Source organism: Somniosus microcephalus, chromosome 9, assembly GCF_052327205.1.
Source record: "Somniosus microcephalus isolate GS21.2 chromosome 9, FLI_Smic_1.0, whole genome shotgun sequence".
Taxonomy (NCBI): Eukaryota; Metazoa; Chordata; class Chondrichthyes; order Squaliformes; family Somniosidae; genus Somniosus; species Somniosus microcephalus.
Genome location: NC_140995.1, coordinates 30,132,570 through 30,149,007, shown reverse-complemented (window position 1 = coordinate 30,149,007; position 16,438 = coordinate 30,132,570). Strand labels below are relative to the sequence as shown.

Below are 16,438 nucleotides of genomic sequence, written 5' to 3'. Positions count from 1 at the left end.
TGTGGATTGTCGACTGGGAGATCCTGGATGTCTCCAGCAATGCTTTGGAAGAATCAGAGGCAACAAAGTTGAGGGTGGTGGTGACTTTCACAGTCACTGGCAAAGCATGGCCATCAGGTCCAGCAGGGAGCAGATCTTCTTCTATGAGGCTGCAGATGGCTGCCACCACCTGACATGACAATCGCAGCCTCCAGAGACACAGCTCTTCCGAGAGGTCAAAGAAACTGAGCCTCTGCCTGTACACCCTGCTATGCGGATAGTGCCTCCTCCAAGCTCAGCCTCTTTGCTGCTTCCCTCTGTACTGACCACCTGTAGGTTTTTCCACAGTGGGGCTGCTGCTGGTCACCTTGTTCCTCGTCCTTGGGTCCAATGTAAGGCACCTCTCGTGCCACCCATCCTGATCTTGAGTCTCAAATTACCTCCAAAGTCCAGAAATTAGCCTCTCAACAAACCTTTCCCAGTGGGAAGTAAGAAAGCAGCCCTGAGCATTTATTGATGTCCGTATGCCTGACTTTTAATGAGCCCCATGAATTGCCTTTCAGCCTTCTTGCCTTTGTTTCAATGGCCAGTTTCAAGAACCCCGGGAAACCCGTGCATATGCTGTTTAATTTAAATGGCAGTTAAAATATCGTTAGAATACACTCATTTAAGTGTTAAAATTACTAACCCACTTCTCCGGAGGGGGTTAAGCACACCCAGCATAACGTGCCTGAGTTAAACCCGGATGTCTGCGTTTTGTAGCCGGCTTCCGGACGTGCTGTCATTTTTGTCAAATTTAACCTCCCGCCCGCACCTAAACCCATGTGTTCTTCAATGTGAAAACTCCCGCCCATTGTCTAACTTGACTGAAAACAAACTTTTGGGAAGCATTCAGTGGAACAGTTTTCAACTTCTTCCCAGGTAGGCGGAAAGCAAAAATCTGACAATTATTCCAGTTCATCTGATGAACCACCCTAATTATACTGTCACTTCCAAATACATGAATCACCCAACTGCACCTCACCCAGTTATGTGGTATCGATAGCATGTTTACCAGAAGAGTGAGCAGATGGCTATAGTCCTGCCGCGTGATCACGCTGAGGGAAAGGCACAGCTCTGTGCAAAACATACACGGAAGAAACATTAGTTTCCAGTTGCCAGTGAAAGTTCTAATGATGGAAAGGAGTTAACAGGATAGTTGGTTCTTCTGAGTCATTGGAAATGATATCGTAGTGCAGTCAGCTGCCTGAAAGTTTTGTAAACCTTAAGTTTAAAAAGTCTACTGTGAACCAGCTGTAATTAGCTGAACTGCTGGGCTCCCTCTCCCACGCAATGTCCCACTTACTGCTGTGCTCACAGAGTGGCAGCAGCTTACAGCAGTTCTTGCACTGAAGCAGTGCAGAGGACTGTATTAATATGCAAAACTGGAGTAACACGCTGAAACTTTTGAAGTATTCTCCAGCTAAATCACCATGGTTCCAGATGCCGTCGGCCTGCTGAGTGTTTCGGCATTTTCTGTTTTTGTTTGTGGTTTCCTTATTGTTCTTTTCAACTTTCTTGAAATCCAATTTAAGTCATTTTTTTCTGTAGGGTCAATAATTCCAATTATCTCCTTTTCAGCAACCTCTGTAAATTCGCTATGCACCTTTATTCCTTCTTTACCAGTCATTGCAATTATTGATCATGTTATTGTCTGCTCTTCCATAAAACGTGTTGCTGTGTTTTGCAAGATGCATTATTGCCACAGCACGATCCTTTCATTTTAACTTGTTTCACATTACCTAGTTTCAGCTCTATAAGGGTGTACTGCAATCTGAAGTTATAATTTGTTTCAACTGGTGCATCCACATAGAAACATAGAAGATAGGAGCAGGAGTAGGCCATTCGGCCCCTCGAGCTTGTTCCGCCATTTAATGAGATCATGGCTGATCATCCAAATTCAGTACCCTGTCCCTGCCTTCTCCCCATATCCCTTGATCCCTTTAGCCTTAAGAAATATATCTAACTCCTTCTTGAATATATTTAATGAATTGGCCTCAACTGCCTTGTGTAGTAGACAATTCCACAGGTTCACCACTCTCTGGGTGAAGAAATTCCTCCTCAGCTCAGTCCGAAATGGCTTACCCCTTATCCTTAGACTCTGACCCCTGGTTCTGGACTCCCCCGCCATCGGGAACAGCCTTCCTGCATCTAGTCTGTCTAGTCCTGTTAGAATTTTATAAGTTTCAATGAGATCCCCTCTCATTCTTCTAAACCCTAGCGAATATAAGCCTAATCGACCCAATCTCTCCTCATACGTCATTCCTGCCATCCCAGGTATCAATCTGGTGAATCTTCGCTGCACTCTCTCCATGGCAAGAACATCCTTCCTCAGATAAGGTGACCAAAACTGCACACAACACTCAAGGTGTGGCCTCACCAAGGCCCTGTACAACTGCAGCATGACATCCTTGCTCCTATACTCAAATCCTCTCGCTATGAAGGCCAACATAGCCTTCATAAATAACTTGAATGTGTCTGTTTTCTAGCTGGAAGATAGTTTTTATTCCAGGAATTCTTTTAAATTGTGGTTTATATTGCACTGAGTACCAAATTAATCTTTTGCTCTGTGTTACCTGCTTCTCCCTATGTACTCATACTGCACTTTGGTGGGAGGAGATACCAGCTGAGATGCTGCTAAATTGCTCAGATTATATAGAGAATGTGGTCATGGTTGGAAGTGCACTCCAAGACAGCAAAATGGTTGTTGGATGATGTCATGAGCAAGATGAGTGAAGCAGAAGCAATTCCAAACATAGTGGCCTAGAAATTGGGATGTGTAGCACCTGTTTTTCAGGCGCTATGCGGCCATCTAAGGCCCCAAAATGGTGGACTGGAAGTGCATGCACACTTCTGACTGGAAGTGCACCACCCGTTATATTGGGTACGGATGAGCAAGAGGTGTCCTTTACCCATACGTGAAGCAGGCGTTAGACCATTTGCATATGCAAATAAGAGGCCTAATGCCTGCTTCAGGTCCCCACTGTAACACTAGTTTGCCCGAGGCAGCCAGCGCCAGCACTGGCTGCTGTCTGGGCAATTTACCCTAAAGATAACCTGCAAAATAAAGGTAAGTTACTTACCTGTAAAGTACCACCCTGATCGCTGCTGCTGATGTCTACCCCAGCCCCGAGATCCCGAACCCCTGAGCTACAGGCCCTGGCCTTGGCCTCCGATCTCCCACCCTGGACCCGGCCACAAGAATCTCCAACCCCTGAGCTCTCTCGCTCCCCTGGCGACCAATCGCTCCTCCCCCCACCCCGGCCACTGATCTCTCCCGCCCCCCCCACCCCCCCCCCCCCAGGCCTGCGATCCTTCACTTACCTGGAGGCTGCTGTGGTGTTAACTAGTTAACTACGGCCCGCTCTTTGTTCCATTGCCCTAGGTCTCCTCCAGCAACACTGGGCTTATGGTCATGAGGTCCGAGGCCCAATATCCGGGGGTCCTCAGACTTATCCATTCTAGCGCAGCGCACTGATCCAGCATGGGGGTAGCTTCCCAGTGCTCCCGAAGTTCTAGGCCAGTGTGTTTTGGTACCTTTTTTGAAACTTTCCCCATTGGAATTTTAGCAGAATCTATAGGGTCAATTTTCTTCTGGCCTGGTCCAAAACAGTGTCCAAAATACAGCTACAACACGGAGAAAAAAATGTGCGTTAAACTTTAATTCACATTCTGTTCCTGAATAACACTGCACACAAACTTCTTCTATGGCTTTCTGGGAAATTCGATTGCGCCACGCCCTTTCTTCAAGCCCAAACAAGTGCCTAAGCATCCAATATGATGGGCAGGAAGCATGCGCACATTCCGAGCCGGATATACATAGTCCACCATATTGGATCGGGCTGCTCTGTAGGCATCCAGGGTGCAGGCTAGACTATGGGCTTCTGGACGCTGCACCTCAGGAATTATATATTGGTCTTGGAGAACTTCTGACAAAGGGTCATCGACCTGAAATGTTGGGCTCGAATTTCCAAGCCCCGTGGAGGCGGGATTGGCGGCGCGAGTGGGGGGGGGGGAATTGCAGAATCGGGGGTGTAAGAGGACAAAAATGAATTCTTAGAATTAAAAGTTAGAAGTAACTATAATTTCTTAGAATTAAAATTAGTGGAAAGTAAGTTTGTCTCCTATCCTTGCTTAGGAATGTAGGACCCTGATAAGACCGGAACTGTAAAGCTAATAAGCTGGTCTTTTGTCCTTGCTTAAGATAAGGCGGGACATACAGATTCTCAAAGCATGATGTAAGCACCTCCTGGCCAGAACAGGAACAGATAAATTAGCCCGCGAATGCTATAAGGATGGGTTTCTGTGAACCGTTCAGCAATCCCCCTGATAAGGGGCATCGAATGGACACAGCCCTTTGCCTATTCAGTAGACCAATCAATGATCGTGGAAGGGGGTGCACAAAGGGTGCACGCCTCAAGTTAGGGTATAATTGCTGTACGTATTTGATACTCGGTGGAAGAATCCTTTCTCTGGGATGAGACAGATTTTCCCCTTGCATATGCTTGAATTAAGATTGTGAAACTTATCCAAGGTGTCCGTCTGGTGAATTCGTGGTTGCTATAAGGCAAGTATCGACCCCTTATCTCAGGGGGTCCGCTTGAGAGGAGGGAAGACTTCTCTTTTACCCTGACAATTGGCGTAGTCGGCAGGTTACAGACTCTCCGACCCGAACAATGTGGCAGCTGTTAGGGTGAATATCTTTTAAATACCACCTACAAGTTAGAGCTGATACATTGTGGATGGAAGGGGAGATAGTCTGTATAAAAGAACGAAGTATAGCAAAGCACGAACTGACGGGAACTGAGGAATAAGCACGATATGGGTTATGAGTAGGTCCTGAAGCATGGCCAATGAGTTAATACCAGCGAACCAGTATTGGTCGTATATGGCCGGGGCAAACAAGAAGGAATACAAGAATAACCTAGGGGCGACGTACCGACCCCAGCATTTTACAGGTTAAGAGTAGGTCCTGAAGCACGGCCAGCGAGGCAATACCAGCGAACCGGTATTGGTCGTATACGGCTGGCGCAGACAAGAAAGAATACAAGAATAACCTAGGGGTGACGTACCGACCCCAGCGATCTTAAAGGATGGCCAATGGGTATGACTGGGGACCGGAGGGGTCCCTAGTAAAACTGTTAGTGGAAAAGAATGTGAAACTAATAGATATGATGAACAAGAATGATTGGCAACCGAATGACCCACCGGTAAAACAAAGAGAATGGTAGGCTAAGGATACAAAATTAAAGGAAGAAAAGCTCATCATTTTAGTGGCTCGTGCATATTATGAGTTGAGTAGACGTATTCGAATTTGGACCAAAAATGGGTGCCAAAATTGTACCCGAGTACCAGTAATTTAAGAAAGGGAATAAGGAAAAAAAATTAGGGTTTTATCAACACAGAAGCTATCAGTTTCTGTCCAAAACAAGTAAAATACAGGATTTGCTGAGTGAAAGGAATCTTAAAAGGAATGCTGGAATCTCAGTTTGTGTGAAAGTGTGTGTTAAAAGTGTGGAAGTCTTCTGTCTTTGAAAGAAAGTGTCTGTTGTGTTTGTTTTAGCTCCACCCACTTTTTTGTACAGAGAGCTAAAAGCTGGTTAACCCTTTGAAGACTTTTCTTGAATGATGGACAAGTGTGTGTTGTTTTAAGTTTATTAATTGTTTTACAAAAGATAAGCTTCAGTCTTGAAGTTACAGTTGCCAATGTGCCTGGAAGAAAATTTGAATGTTTGCAAGGCATGGGTGATTGTTTCGTTGTTAATGTGGCTTCTTTCTTTCTTTTCCAAGTGATACTGGTTAGTTTAAAAAAAGTTGATCTGAATTAAATTTGAGTTATGAGGTTAATTAACCTATTAAAACCAGACTTACATTGTGGCCACGGTGAAATTCTGGTTGGTGTAAATTTGTGCAGTCTGAATTGAATAAGATAACTCCACGACAACATCCAATAGTGACAGGTCCCTCTACAATATTCAATTGACTACGGTACTGGGAGCCCTACAGAATGCGGGACTAAAGGTAAACCCTAGAAAGGTACAGGTAGGGAAGGAGGAAGTAACCTATCTAGGGTAGATAATAACACAAGGGAAGAGACAAATGCCCGAAGACAGAAAGGAGGCTATTAGAACGATGCCGAGGCCAGGAACTGTGAAAGGGGTCAGGCCGGTATTGGGCTATTTAATTATTGCTGGAACTTTATCCCAGAATATGCAGAAATGGCCCAGCCTACAAAGGATTTGATCAAAGGAGGGAAACTATCCCAGGAGACAGTGGACTGGGGCCCCGACCAAGAAACAGCGTTTGTAAAGTTAAACAAGGCCTCGTAATTGCTCCTGCCCTGGGATTACCAGACCAGAATAAGCCATTCCACATCTATAACTTCCACAGTAAGGATCATTACAATGCGGTAGTAACCCGGGTACATGGGGATAGACAAAGGCCGGTAGCGTACTACTCCACTAAGCAGCAGCCTGTAGCTGCAGGATTGTCCAGATGCGTTGCTACCCTCGACTGTGCTACCTGGGCCATCAGAGTTAGTGAATCAATAGTGATGTCAGGACAAATTATCCTACATACCCAGCAAACCCTAGTAGAGTTGCTTAACACAGGAAGGCCAAGAACTGTATCAGATGCGCGTAGAGCCACATGGGAGGCAATGCTCATACCCCCCCAATGGCACAGTAACAATAGTTAAAGACAACAGTAACAATCCCGCAGGGTGGATTATAACAGAAGGAGAGGAACATCAGTGTAACCCAACAGGAAGTGAAGGGGAAAATAGTCATGTTAGTGAAGCCCCGCTCGAGGAAGCGGAAATATAGACAGGACACCACGAACAGGATGGGCAGTGGTAGATGGCAATGGACAGGTTAAAAGGGAAGGTCGACCAGAAGGAAGCCTATCGGCTCAGGTAGCAGAATTGGTGGCTCTCACCGAAGCCCTGAGGTTAGCCGAAGGAAAAAGGATAAACATATATATAGATAGTCGATATGCCTTTGGGGTCGTGCATGATTACATGGTAGCCTGGAGTAGGCGAGGATATATGACATCAGGAGGGGGACCCATAAGACACGAGAATATAATTAAGGAATTAGTGGGAGCCACCCTCCTACCCCAAGAGTGCACAATAATAAAAATTAAAGCACACAAGAAGATTACTGACTGACACTAACAGGGCAATGCATGGGCAGACGAAGCAGCCAAGCAGGCAGCTGAGAAAGGGAATCTGACTAATGAAGCCCAAGTCAGTGCGTGTGCAATTGGGCCCGAGGAGGTGAACATGCTTAAGGTACAGGAAGAAGCCACCCCGCGGGACAGGGATGGGTGGTCATGTTACCTCAAGCCCTGATGAAATTAAGGGCAACCCCTAGTCGGACTACAGGACTGACGCCCTTTGAGTTAATGACAGGGAGAGCAATGAGACTGCCCGAGGTACTGGTCACAGGAAGTAAGGACATAGGACCATATAAAGACAGAATACGGATGTTTGTGATGGAACTCTGTAAGCAATTACATGACCTGAAAGCACAGGCTAGAGACCAGCAAGTAATTAAAGACTTAGGAGAACGTTACCAAGGAACAGAAAGTCCAAATACCCCAGGTAGGCAGTCAGGTAATGGTAAAGATAACCCAGAGAAACCCGGGTTCGCGCCAAATTTGACTGGCCCCCGTCAGGTAATAATGGTAAGTGACACATGCGCATGTTTAGATAAAAGGGGCACCGACAACTGGAAACACTGGACCCAGTTGAAAAGACATGGACCCTAACTAACCGGTGACGACTGGGAAATATTATGCTTTACAGGTTCTTATCCCTTATAGGGGGAGCCACGGGAGAAGCTGTGCAGGCCGGCCAAAAGAACCAACAAGGCTTGTACTACAAAAACTCGAGCGATGATAGCTTTGAAATCTGGAGCAAAAAGGGGATTGGTAATAAAGAAAACCAAGGATAAAATACACTTTGGGGTACGCCAACAAATAATTACGGTGTTCCTAAACCTAACGGATATAACCATTCCCAGCTTTTGTGGAAAGGAAACAATAAGCCTCTACAATAACTTGACCCTATGAGCTCTTGAAGGCCCTGAATCAAGAACCATGACATTTAATGTGAAAAGCAGGACAAGTAGAAAAGGGGACCGGGAGAAAAGAGAGATACAAGAAACGGCAATCATGTGATACGTGGCAGGGGTTGCGACGGTGCACACTATAGTCCTGCACACCATAGACGATCGGGTTGATGCCCTAATCCGAATCTTACAAGAATTGTTGGGTAGGGAAGGGGATAACCAAAGACTGCAGGCACAGCTAGGTGATGGTACGGAGGGAGAATTGCTACAAGTGGCCCACACGTTGCGGGACCACGCCAGAACTATGAATTTGATAACCAAACCGGGGGAAGACGTGAGCCGGCAACTTCAGATGGAAATAGTTTGCGCAGGGTATGGAGCATGGATATTTAGAGAAGTACAACATAACCGAGAGCAACTCCAAAATGGAGAAGTGCCGGATTGGATACCGAATGATGTATTTACCAATTGGACCTTAGATAAAAACATGACTCATAAGTGTGAGGTACGGTGGAATAGTCATGCCTGGATACCAAAAGCTAGATGCATAACTGGACATTTAAATATAATAGGATTTGTACTATCAATACCGCAGTATGATGTAACAAAAGGAGATGCCTTATACCAAACAAACAATATAAGGGAGATAAGGAATCAAACTCACTTGCGCTACCATGACTTGTCCAGACATGTGATTAAAGAGAACAACAGTACGAGGGATATTAACATAGATGATTGTTATAGAAATAACCAAGTTGTTTTATGCCGAGATCCACCAAGAATGACCAAGGATGACTGTGGTTATGGCCGAACGGAAGGGTGCACATTGAGTATCACGCCAATGACATGGGATTCCGAAACAACCGCCGCCCCGTGAGGGAATGGAGAATGGTGTGTGAGCACCAAGGCACCCAATATGACAGTTACGAATAAGGGAGGGGCCACCTCCTGTGCCATCACGGATACTGACTTCTGCTTTACCCCACAAGAAGAGACACATATAAACAGGTATATCATATACCCTGAACTAAAAGAAGAAACTATTAATGGGACAGCGACGAACATTATCCGAGAAGGATATACAAAGGCAATAAGACCACAAGGAAAACCGATACCCGAACTGAACGAAGAACAGATCCAACTGGAGCATGACACTCAGAAGCAGAGACAAAAGTATGTTATTTTGATGGAAGAAATGGATAAGCTACAAAAGGACACTGAAGAAATGTTGGCTAGTCGGCCTTGGTATACTAAGTTTTGGAATGCTGGACTCAATGTGCAAATACACCCCCAGATAAGGATAATATCACATGTATTGGTTGTCGTACAAGGCATTGTATTGGCGATCTTGTTGTTGTTATCCTGTCAAAAATGTAGCAGGAATAAGAGACAAGCCATAGTGAGAGCAATACGTAAAAAACTGGATAAGGAAAATTTTAAAAGTCCGGCAGAAAGGACTTATCTTATGTAACCTCGATGGGAAAGTCAACAGGCAGATCCTGCAGTTTGGGAAGTAGCTGCCCAAACGGAGGGACAAACCCGGGGCTCACTCACGAGAAAGTAATAGGGAAATGGCCTGGCTTGGGCATATAGCCAAGGGCCATAGGGGGGGATTGTAAGGGGACAAAAATTACTTCTTAGAATTAAAAGTTAGAAGTAACTATAACGTCTTAGAATTAAAATTAGTGGAAAATAAGTTTGTCTCCTATCCTTGCTTAGGAATCTTGGACCCAGATAAGACAGGAACTGTAAAGCTAATAAGCTGGTCTTTTGTCCTTGCTTAAGATAAGGCAGGACATACAGATTCTCAAAGCATGATGTAAGCACTCCTGTCCAGAGCAGGAACAGATAAATTAGCCCGCGAATGCTGTAAAGATGGGTTTCTGTGAACCATTCAGCAACCTCCCTGATAAGGGGCATCGAATGGACACAGCCCTTCGCCTATTTGGTAGACCAATCAATGATCGTGCAAGGGGGGTGTATGAGGGGTTCACGCCTCAAGTTAGGGTATAATTGCTGTACGTATTTGATACTCGGTGGAAGAATCCTTTCTCTGGGATGGGACTGAGATTTTCCCCTTGCATATGTGATGCGCTATCAATTACTCATAAAAGACTGAGAGTTAAGAGAGTAACTAAAGGCTTTTATTAACAAAAGAATGAAGGTCTGCCTCGAGTGGTCGACCCGTCCAGAAATACAAAGGGCTGGGGAGCAGTCACCTTTATACTAGGACTTGTGGGAGGAGTCAGCCGAGGCATGTCCAGGCATGTACACAGTGGAATACAAACAGTGGTTTACCACATTCACCCCTTGTTTAAAATTGAGTCCGGCGGGGTGAAGTGTATTAAAAGTTAGTGTATTGGAGTCTCTCTGGAGGTCTTGTCTGCCGCTGTGATCGGCGTGGCGACGGCAGGGGTAGTGGAGCTTCCGGCGTCGAGTCCTGCGTGGGCTGTGGCACAGGCGTGTCGTCCTCGTAGATGTCGAGCGGGTCGCGGGGCCCAGGCCTGCCGTCTGCTGGGGCTGGATATCGGATCGTAGGGGGGGGTGGTAGTGAGTAGTGGGTTACTGTGGCCCCCGAGGGTGCAAGGTCTCTTATGGAGACTGTGTCCTCCCGCCCGTCCGGGTATGCAATGTAAGCATATTGGGGGTTGGCGTGGAGGAGGTCGACCCTCTCGACCAGGGGGTCCGTTTTATGGGTCCTCACGTGCCTTCTCAGTAGGACCGGCCCTGGGGACGTCAGCCATGGTGGTAGCGATGTCCCCGATGTGGACTTCCTTGGGAAGACAAACATTTTCTCATGAGGGGTGGCGTTAGTGGCAGTGCAGAGCAGTGACCGAATAGAGTGGAGCGCATCGGGGAGCACATCCTGCCAGCGGGAGGTTGGAAGGCCCCTAGACTTTAAGGCTAGCAGGGCGGCCTTCCAAACTGTCGCATTTTCTCTTTCCACCTGTCCGTTCCCCCGGGGGTTGTAACTGGTGGTCCTGCTTGTGGCAATACCCCTAGTTAGCAGGTACTGACGGAGTTCGTCGCTCATAAACGATGAGCCCCGGTCACTATGGATATAGCTGGGGAAACCGAACAGGGTGAAGAGGTCGTTCAGACATTTAATGACCGTGGCACTGGTCATGTCCGGGCAGGGGATGGCGAACGGGAAACGGGAGTACTCATCAATAATATTGAGGAAGTACACATTGCGGTCGGAGGAGGGGAAAGGCCCTTTAAAATCAACGCTCAGGCGCTCGAAGGGGCGAGTGGCTTTTATCAGGTGGGCCCTGTCTGGTCTATAAAAGTACGGTTTGCACTCAGCGCAGACTTGGCAGTTCCTGGTCATGGTCCTGACCTCCTCAATAGAGTAAGGCAGGTTGCGGGCCTTAATGAAGTGGAAGAACCTGGTGACCCCCGGGTGGCAGAGGTCATTGTGGAGGGCCCGCAGTCTATCGATCTGCACGCTGGCGCAGGTGCCACGCGATAGCGCATCCGGGGGTTCATTGAGCTTCCCGGGCCGGTACAAGATCTCGTAATTGTAGGTGGAAAGTTTGATTCTCCACCTCAAGATCTTGTCATTTTTGATTTTGCCCCTCTGCTTGTTGTTAAACATGAAAGCAACTGAATGTTGGTCAGTGAGCAGGGTAAATCGTTTTCCGGCCAGGTAGTGCCTCCAATGACGCACAGCCTCCACAATCGCCTGGGCCTCCTTCTCAACAGCGGAGTGTCTGGTCTCCGGGCCTTGGAGGGTTCGTGAAAAGAAGGCCACGGGTCTCCCCGCCTGATTGAGGGTAGCGGCCAGGGCAAAGTCGGACGCGTCGCTTTCCACCTGGAAGGGGATGGATTCGTCCACTGCGTGCATGGTGGCTTTGGCAATGTCTTCCTTGATACGGTGGAAGGCTAAGCGGGCCTCTGCCGTCAAGGGAAAAGAGGTGGACTTGATCAGCGGATGGGCCTTGTCCGCATAGTAGGGGACCCACTGGGCATAATAGGAGAAAAACCCTAGGCACCTCTTCAGGGCCTTGAGGCAGTGGGGCAGTGGAAGTTCCATAAGGGGACGCATCCGGTCGGGGTCGGGGCCGATGACTCCGTGTTCCACAACACAGCCAAGGATGGCGAGGCGGTTTGTGCGGAATATGCACTTCTCCTTGTTATATGTCAGGTTCAGGAGTTGGGCGGTGCGGAGGAATTTTTCGAGGTTTGCGTCATGGTCCTGCAAGTCACGGCCGCAGATGGTCACATTGTCCAGATATGGGAAAGTGGCCTGCAACGCATTTTGATCTACCATCCGGTCCATCTCCCTTTGGAAGACGGAGACCCCGTTGGTGACGCCAAAGGGAACCCTAAGGAAGTGGTAGAGGCGGCCGTTTGCCTCAAAGGCAGTATACTGGCGGTCCTCAGGGCGGATAGGGAGCTGGTGGTACGCTGATTTCAGGTCAATGGTCGAGAAGACGCGGTACTGCGCGATCTGGTTGACCATATCAGCTATGCGGGGGAGTGGGTAGGCGTCCAGCAGGGTGTAGCGATTTATTGTCTGGCTGTAGTCGATGACCAGGCGCTGCTTCTCGCCGGTCTTAACGACCACAATCTGGGCTCGCCAGGGGCTGGTGCTGCCCTCAATAATCCCTTCCTTCAGGAGCCACTCCACTTCGGTTTTAATGAAAACCCTGTCCCCGGCACTGTATCGCCTGCTCTTTGTGGCGATGGGCTTACAGTCGGGGGTGAGGTTAGCAAACAGTGGGGGGGGGGTGACTCTGAGTGTGGAGAGGTTGCACCTGGTGCGCAGCGGGCAATTTGGGAGCTGCTGGCTGCGGACTGTGAGTGGGGGTAGGGGTCCACCGTACGCCATCGTAACACTTTTAAGGTGGCACTGAAAATCTAACCCCAGCAGGACGGCAGCGCAGAGGTCGGGCAGGACCAGAAGTTTAAAATGATCGTACACGGTCCCGTCTACTGCGAGTGTCACTACGCAGTAGCCACCGATGTCCGCCGACTGGGACTCGGAGGCCATAGAAATCCGCTGGTGCGCAGGCAGGACTGGGAGAGAGCAACGCCGCACCGTGTCAGGGTGGATGAAGCTCTCCGTGCTCCCAGAGTCAAAAAGGCAGATTGTATCGTGGCCATTTACCTTAATGTCCATTGTGGAACTGGCCAGCTGGTGCGGTCTCGCTTGGTCCAGCGTAACGGATGCCAGCGTAGGGGTCGGTGTGTCGCTGCGGGTATCAGATGAGGCGGTGTTGGGGGCCTGCTGCGTTCCGGCTGTCGTCCAAGATGGCGGCGTCCATGATCCCCATGTGGCTGGAGGCGTCCAAAATGGCTGCTGTACCGGTGGTTCGCACATGGCCGGGGAGGCCCAAGATGGCGGCCCGCATGGCCCACATGCGGCGCTGCTGGGGTTCGGGGTGGCTTTGGCCCTGCAGACGTTAGCGTAGTGTCCCTTCTTCCCGCAGCCCGAGCAGATCGCGTTTTTCGCCGGGCAGTGTGCTCTGGGGTGTTTTGCCTGGCCACAGAAGTAGCATTTCTGGCCTTGTGGCACTGCTGTCTGGCCTTGGGACACTGCTGCGGTAGTTGGGCCGTTGCTGGGGTGTGGCTGGGGTGGCACGGCGCTATGAGGCGGTCCTACCGTGTCCCAGGCTGTCATTCCCCGCGGCGTCCACGGTGCAGAGGAGTAGGCATCCATGCCCCGGTAGGCTGCATCCAATGATAGTGCGAGTTCAGAGGCCTTGTTGAGGTCGAGGTCACTCTGCTCCAACAGTCGCTGTCGGGTGTAATTGGATCTGTGGCCCGCTACAAAAGCGTCCCGGATAAGTTCCTCTGTGTACACGGCGGCCTTTACATCCTTACAACCACAGGCCCGGCCAAGCACAGACAGTGCCTGAAGGTATTCCACGGTCGATTCCCCAGGTTGTTGTTTATGACTCCCCAGAAGGTGCCTGGCGTACACTTCGTTCACTGGGCGCGTGTACTGGTCCTTGAGGAGCTTGATAGCGTCCGCGTATGAGGTCGCGTCTTGGATGACCGAGTACACTCGGTGGTTCACTTTGGAGGTCAGGACATCCAGTTTGTCCTCGTCCGATTTGATTGCTGCGGAGGCGGTCAGGAATTTTTCGAAACACTTAAGCCAGTGAGTAAACTTGGTGGATGAGTCCGCCTCCCGATGATCTAAGTCCAGGCATGCTGGTGTGAGGATCTTCTCCATTATAAAAATTTTGTTAATAAAATTGATGCGCTATCAATTACTCATAAAAGACTGAGAGTTAAGAGAGTAACTAAAGGCTTTTATTAACAAAAGAATGAAGGTCTGCCTCGAGTGGTCGACCGGTCCAGAAATACAAAGGGCTGGGGAGCACTCACCTTTATTCTAGGACTTGTGGGAGGAGTCAGCCGAGGCATGTCCAGGCATGTACACAGTGGAATAAAAACAGTGGTTTACCACAATATGCTTGAATAAAGATCATGAAACTTATCCAAGGTGTCCGTCTGGTGAATTTGTGGTTGCTATAGGGCAAGTGTCGACCACTTATCTCAGGGGGTCCGCTTGAGAGGAGGGAAGACTTCTCTTTTACCCCAACAGGGGGACACAAACCCTTCCCGCCCCCAACCCGCCTCCAGGCCCGTTTCCCAGGAGGTGGGTACCCGACCTGTGCTGGGAGCCACCTCCCCGAGGTGGGAAGGGGATTAGTGCCAATTAACTGCCTGTTAACAGGTAGTTAACGGGCAGTTTTTGGCCTAACCCTATTTTTAGCCCTGAAGTGTGGGCTGCCCGACAGCTCCAAACCACGCCAAGTTAGCAAGGCGGACCTTTGGGCTGAAGGGCTTGGAGGGTTTGAGATGTCCGGTGTTCAGGTGAGTGGTGAGTGCATGAGTGCAGAGGTAAGTGTGTTTGGTGTGTGTAAAGTGTTTAAATAAGTTTTACTTACCTTTACTTACTAATGCAGGCTTCCTTCCTTCAGGTCTCGGGAGTCCCTCATCTCACCGGCACAGAAAGCAGAATGGCCGCGAGCTGTCAAAAGTTGCAGCATTCTGCTTTCTGTTCTGGAGAGATTTCTAACTGCGTCTGTGGAGAAGGACTCAAGTTAGAAGTCAGATTGTCAGTGTTTGACAGCTTCACAGAGCTCTCAAACGCTGATATTTCATCTGTCAAAACCTCTTGACAGATGAAATGTCAATCCCTGACATCCCCTGTAACTGGGTGTCCCTTAATTGGCCTGCTGAGCTCGCTGGGTGGACTCAACAAGGTCAATCAAGGGAAAATCGCGTGGGTTGGCCACAAATCGATGGAGGTGGGACTACAACCCAAAAAGTGGGAGTCCTGCCTCCATCATGTCCCCATTGACAAAATCCAGCCCATTAACTCTTTTTCCCTCTCCACAGATGCTGCCTGACCTGCTGAGTATTTCCAGCATTTTATGTTTTTATTTCAGATTTCCAGCATCCACAGTATTTTGCTTTTGTATTAGTGGAAATCTGGAACTCTCCCCCAAAGAAGCTATTGAGGTGGGGTCATTTGAAAATTTCAAAACTGAGATTGATAAATATTTTTGTTGGGCAAATGTATAAAGGGCCATGGAACCAGGGCGGGTAGATGGAGTAAAGATACAGATCAGCAATGATCCAATTGAGTGGCAGGACAGGCTTGAGGGGCAGAATGGCCGACTCCTGTTCCTATGTTCATATGTTCCTATGGAAAACACTGAATCATACACATAGAAACAAAGAAGATAGGAGCAAGAGTAGGCCATTCTGCCCCTCGAGCCTGCTCCGCCATTCAATGAGATCATGGCTGATCATCCAAATTCAGTACCCTGTCCCTGCCTTCTCCCCATATCCCTTGATCCCTTTAGCCTTAAGAAATATATCCAACTCCTTCTTGAATATATTTAATGAACTGGCCTCCACCGCGCTCTGTGGCAGAGAATTCCACAGGTTCACCACTCTCTGGGTGAAGAAATTCCTCCTCATCTCAGTCCTAAATGGTTTACCCCTTATCCTTAGATTATGACCCCTAGTTCTGGACTCCCCGCCATCGGGAACATCCTTCCTGCATCTAGTCTGTCCAGGCCTGACAGAATTTTATAGGTTTCGATGAGATCCCCTCTCAATCTTCTAAACTCCAGTGAGTATAAGCCCAATCGACACAATCTCTCCTCATACGTCATTCCTGCCATCCCAGGCATCAGCCTGGTGAATCTTCGCTGCACTCCTTCCATGGCAAGAACATCCTTCCTCAGATAAGGTGACCAAAACTGCACACAATACTCAAGGTGCGGTCTCACCAAGGCCCTGTACAACTGCAGCAAGACATCCTTGTTCCTGTACTCGAACCCTCTCGCTACAAAGGCCAACATACCATTTGCCTTATT

The 16,438-nt window shown here is 48.5% G+C and overlaps 1 pseudogene; it reads left to right on the top strand.

The window, feature by feature from the left end:
* The first annotated feature begins 5,111 nt into the window (after window positions 1-5,111).
* The window catches only part of LOC147112320 (uncharacterized), a 55,271-nt pseudogene continuing 43,944 nt past the window's right edge, over window positions 5,112-16,438 (top strand).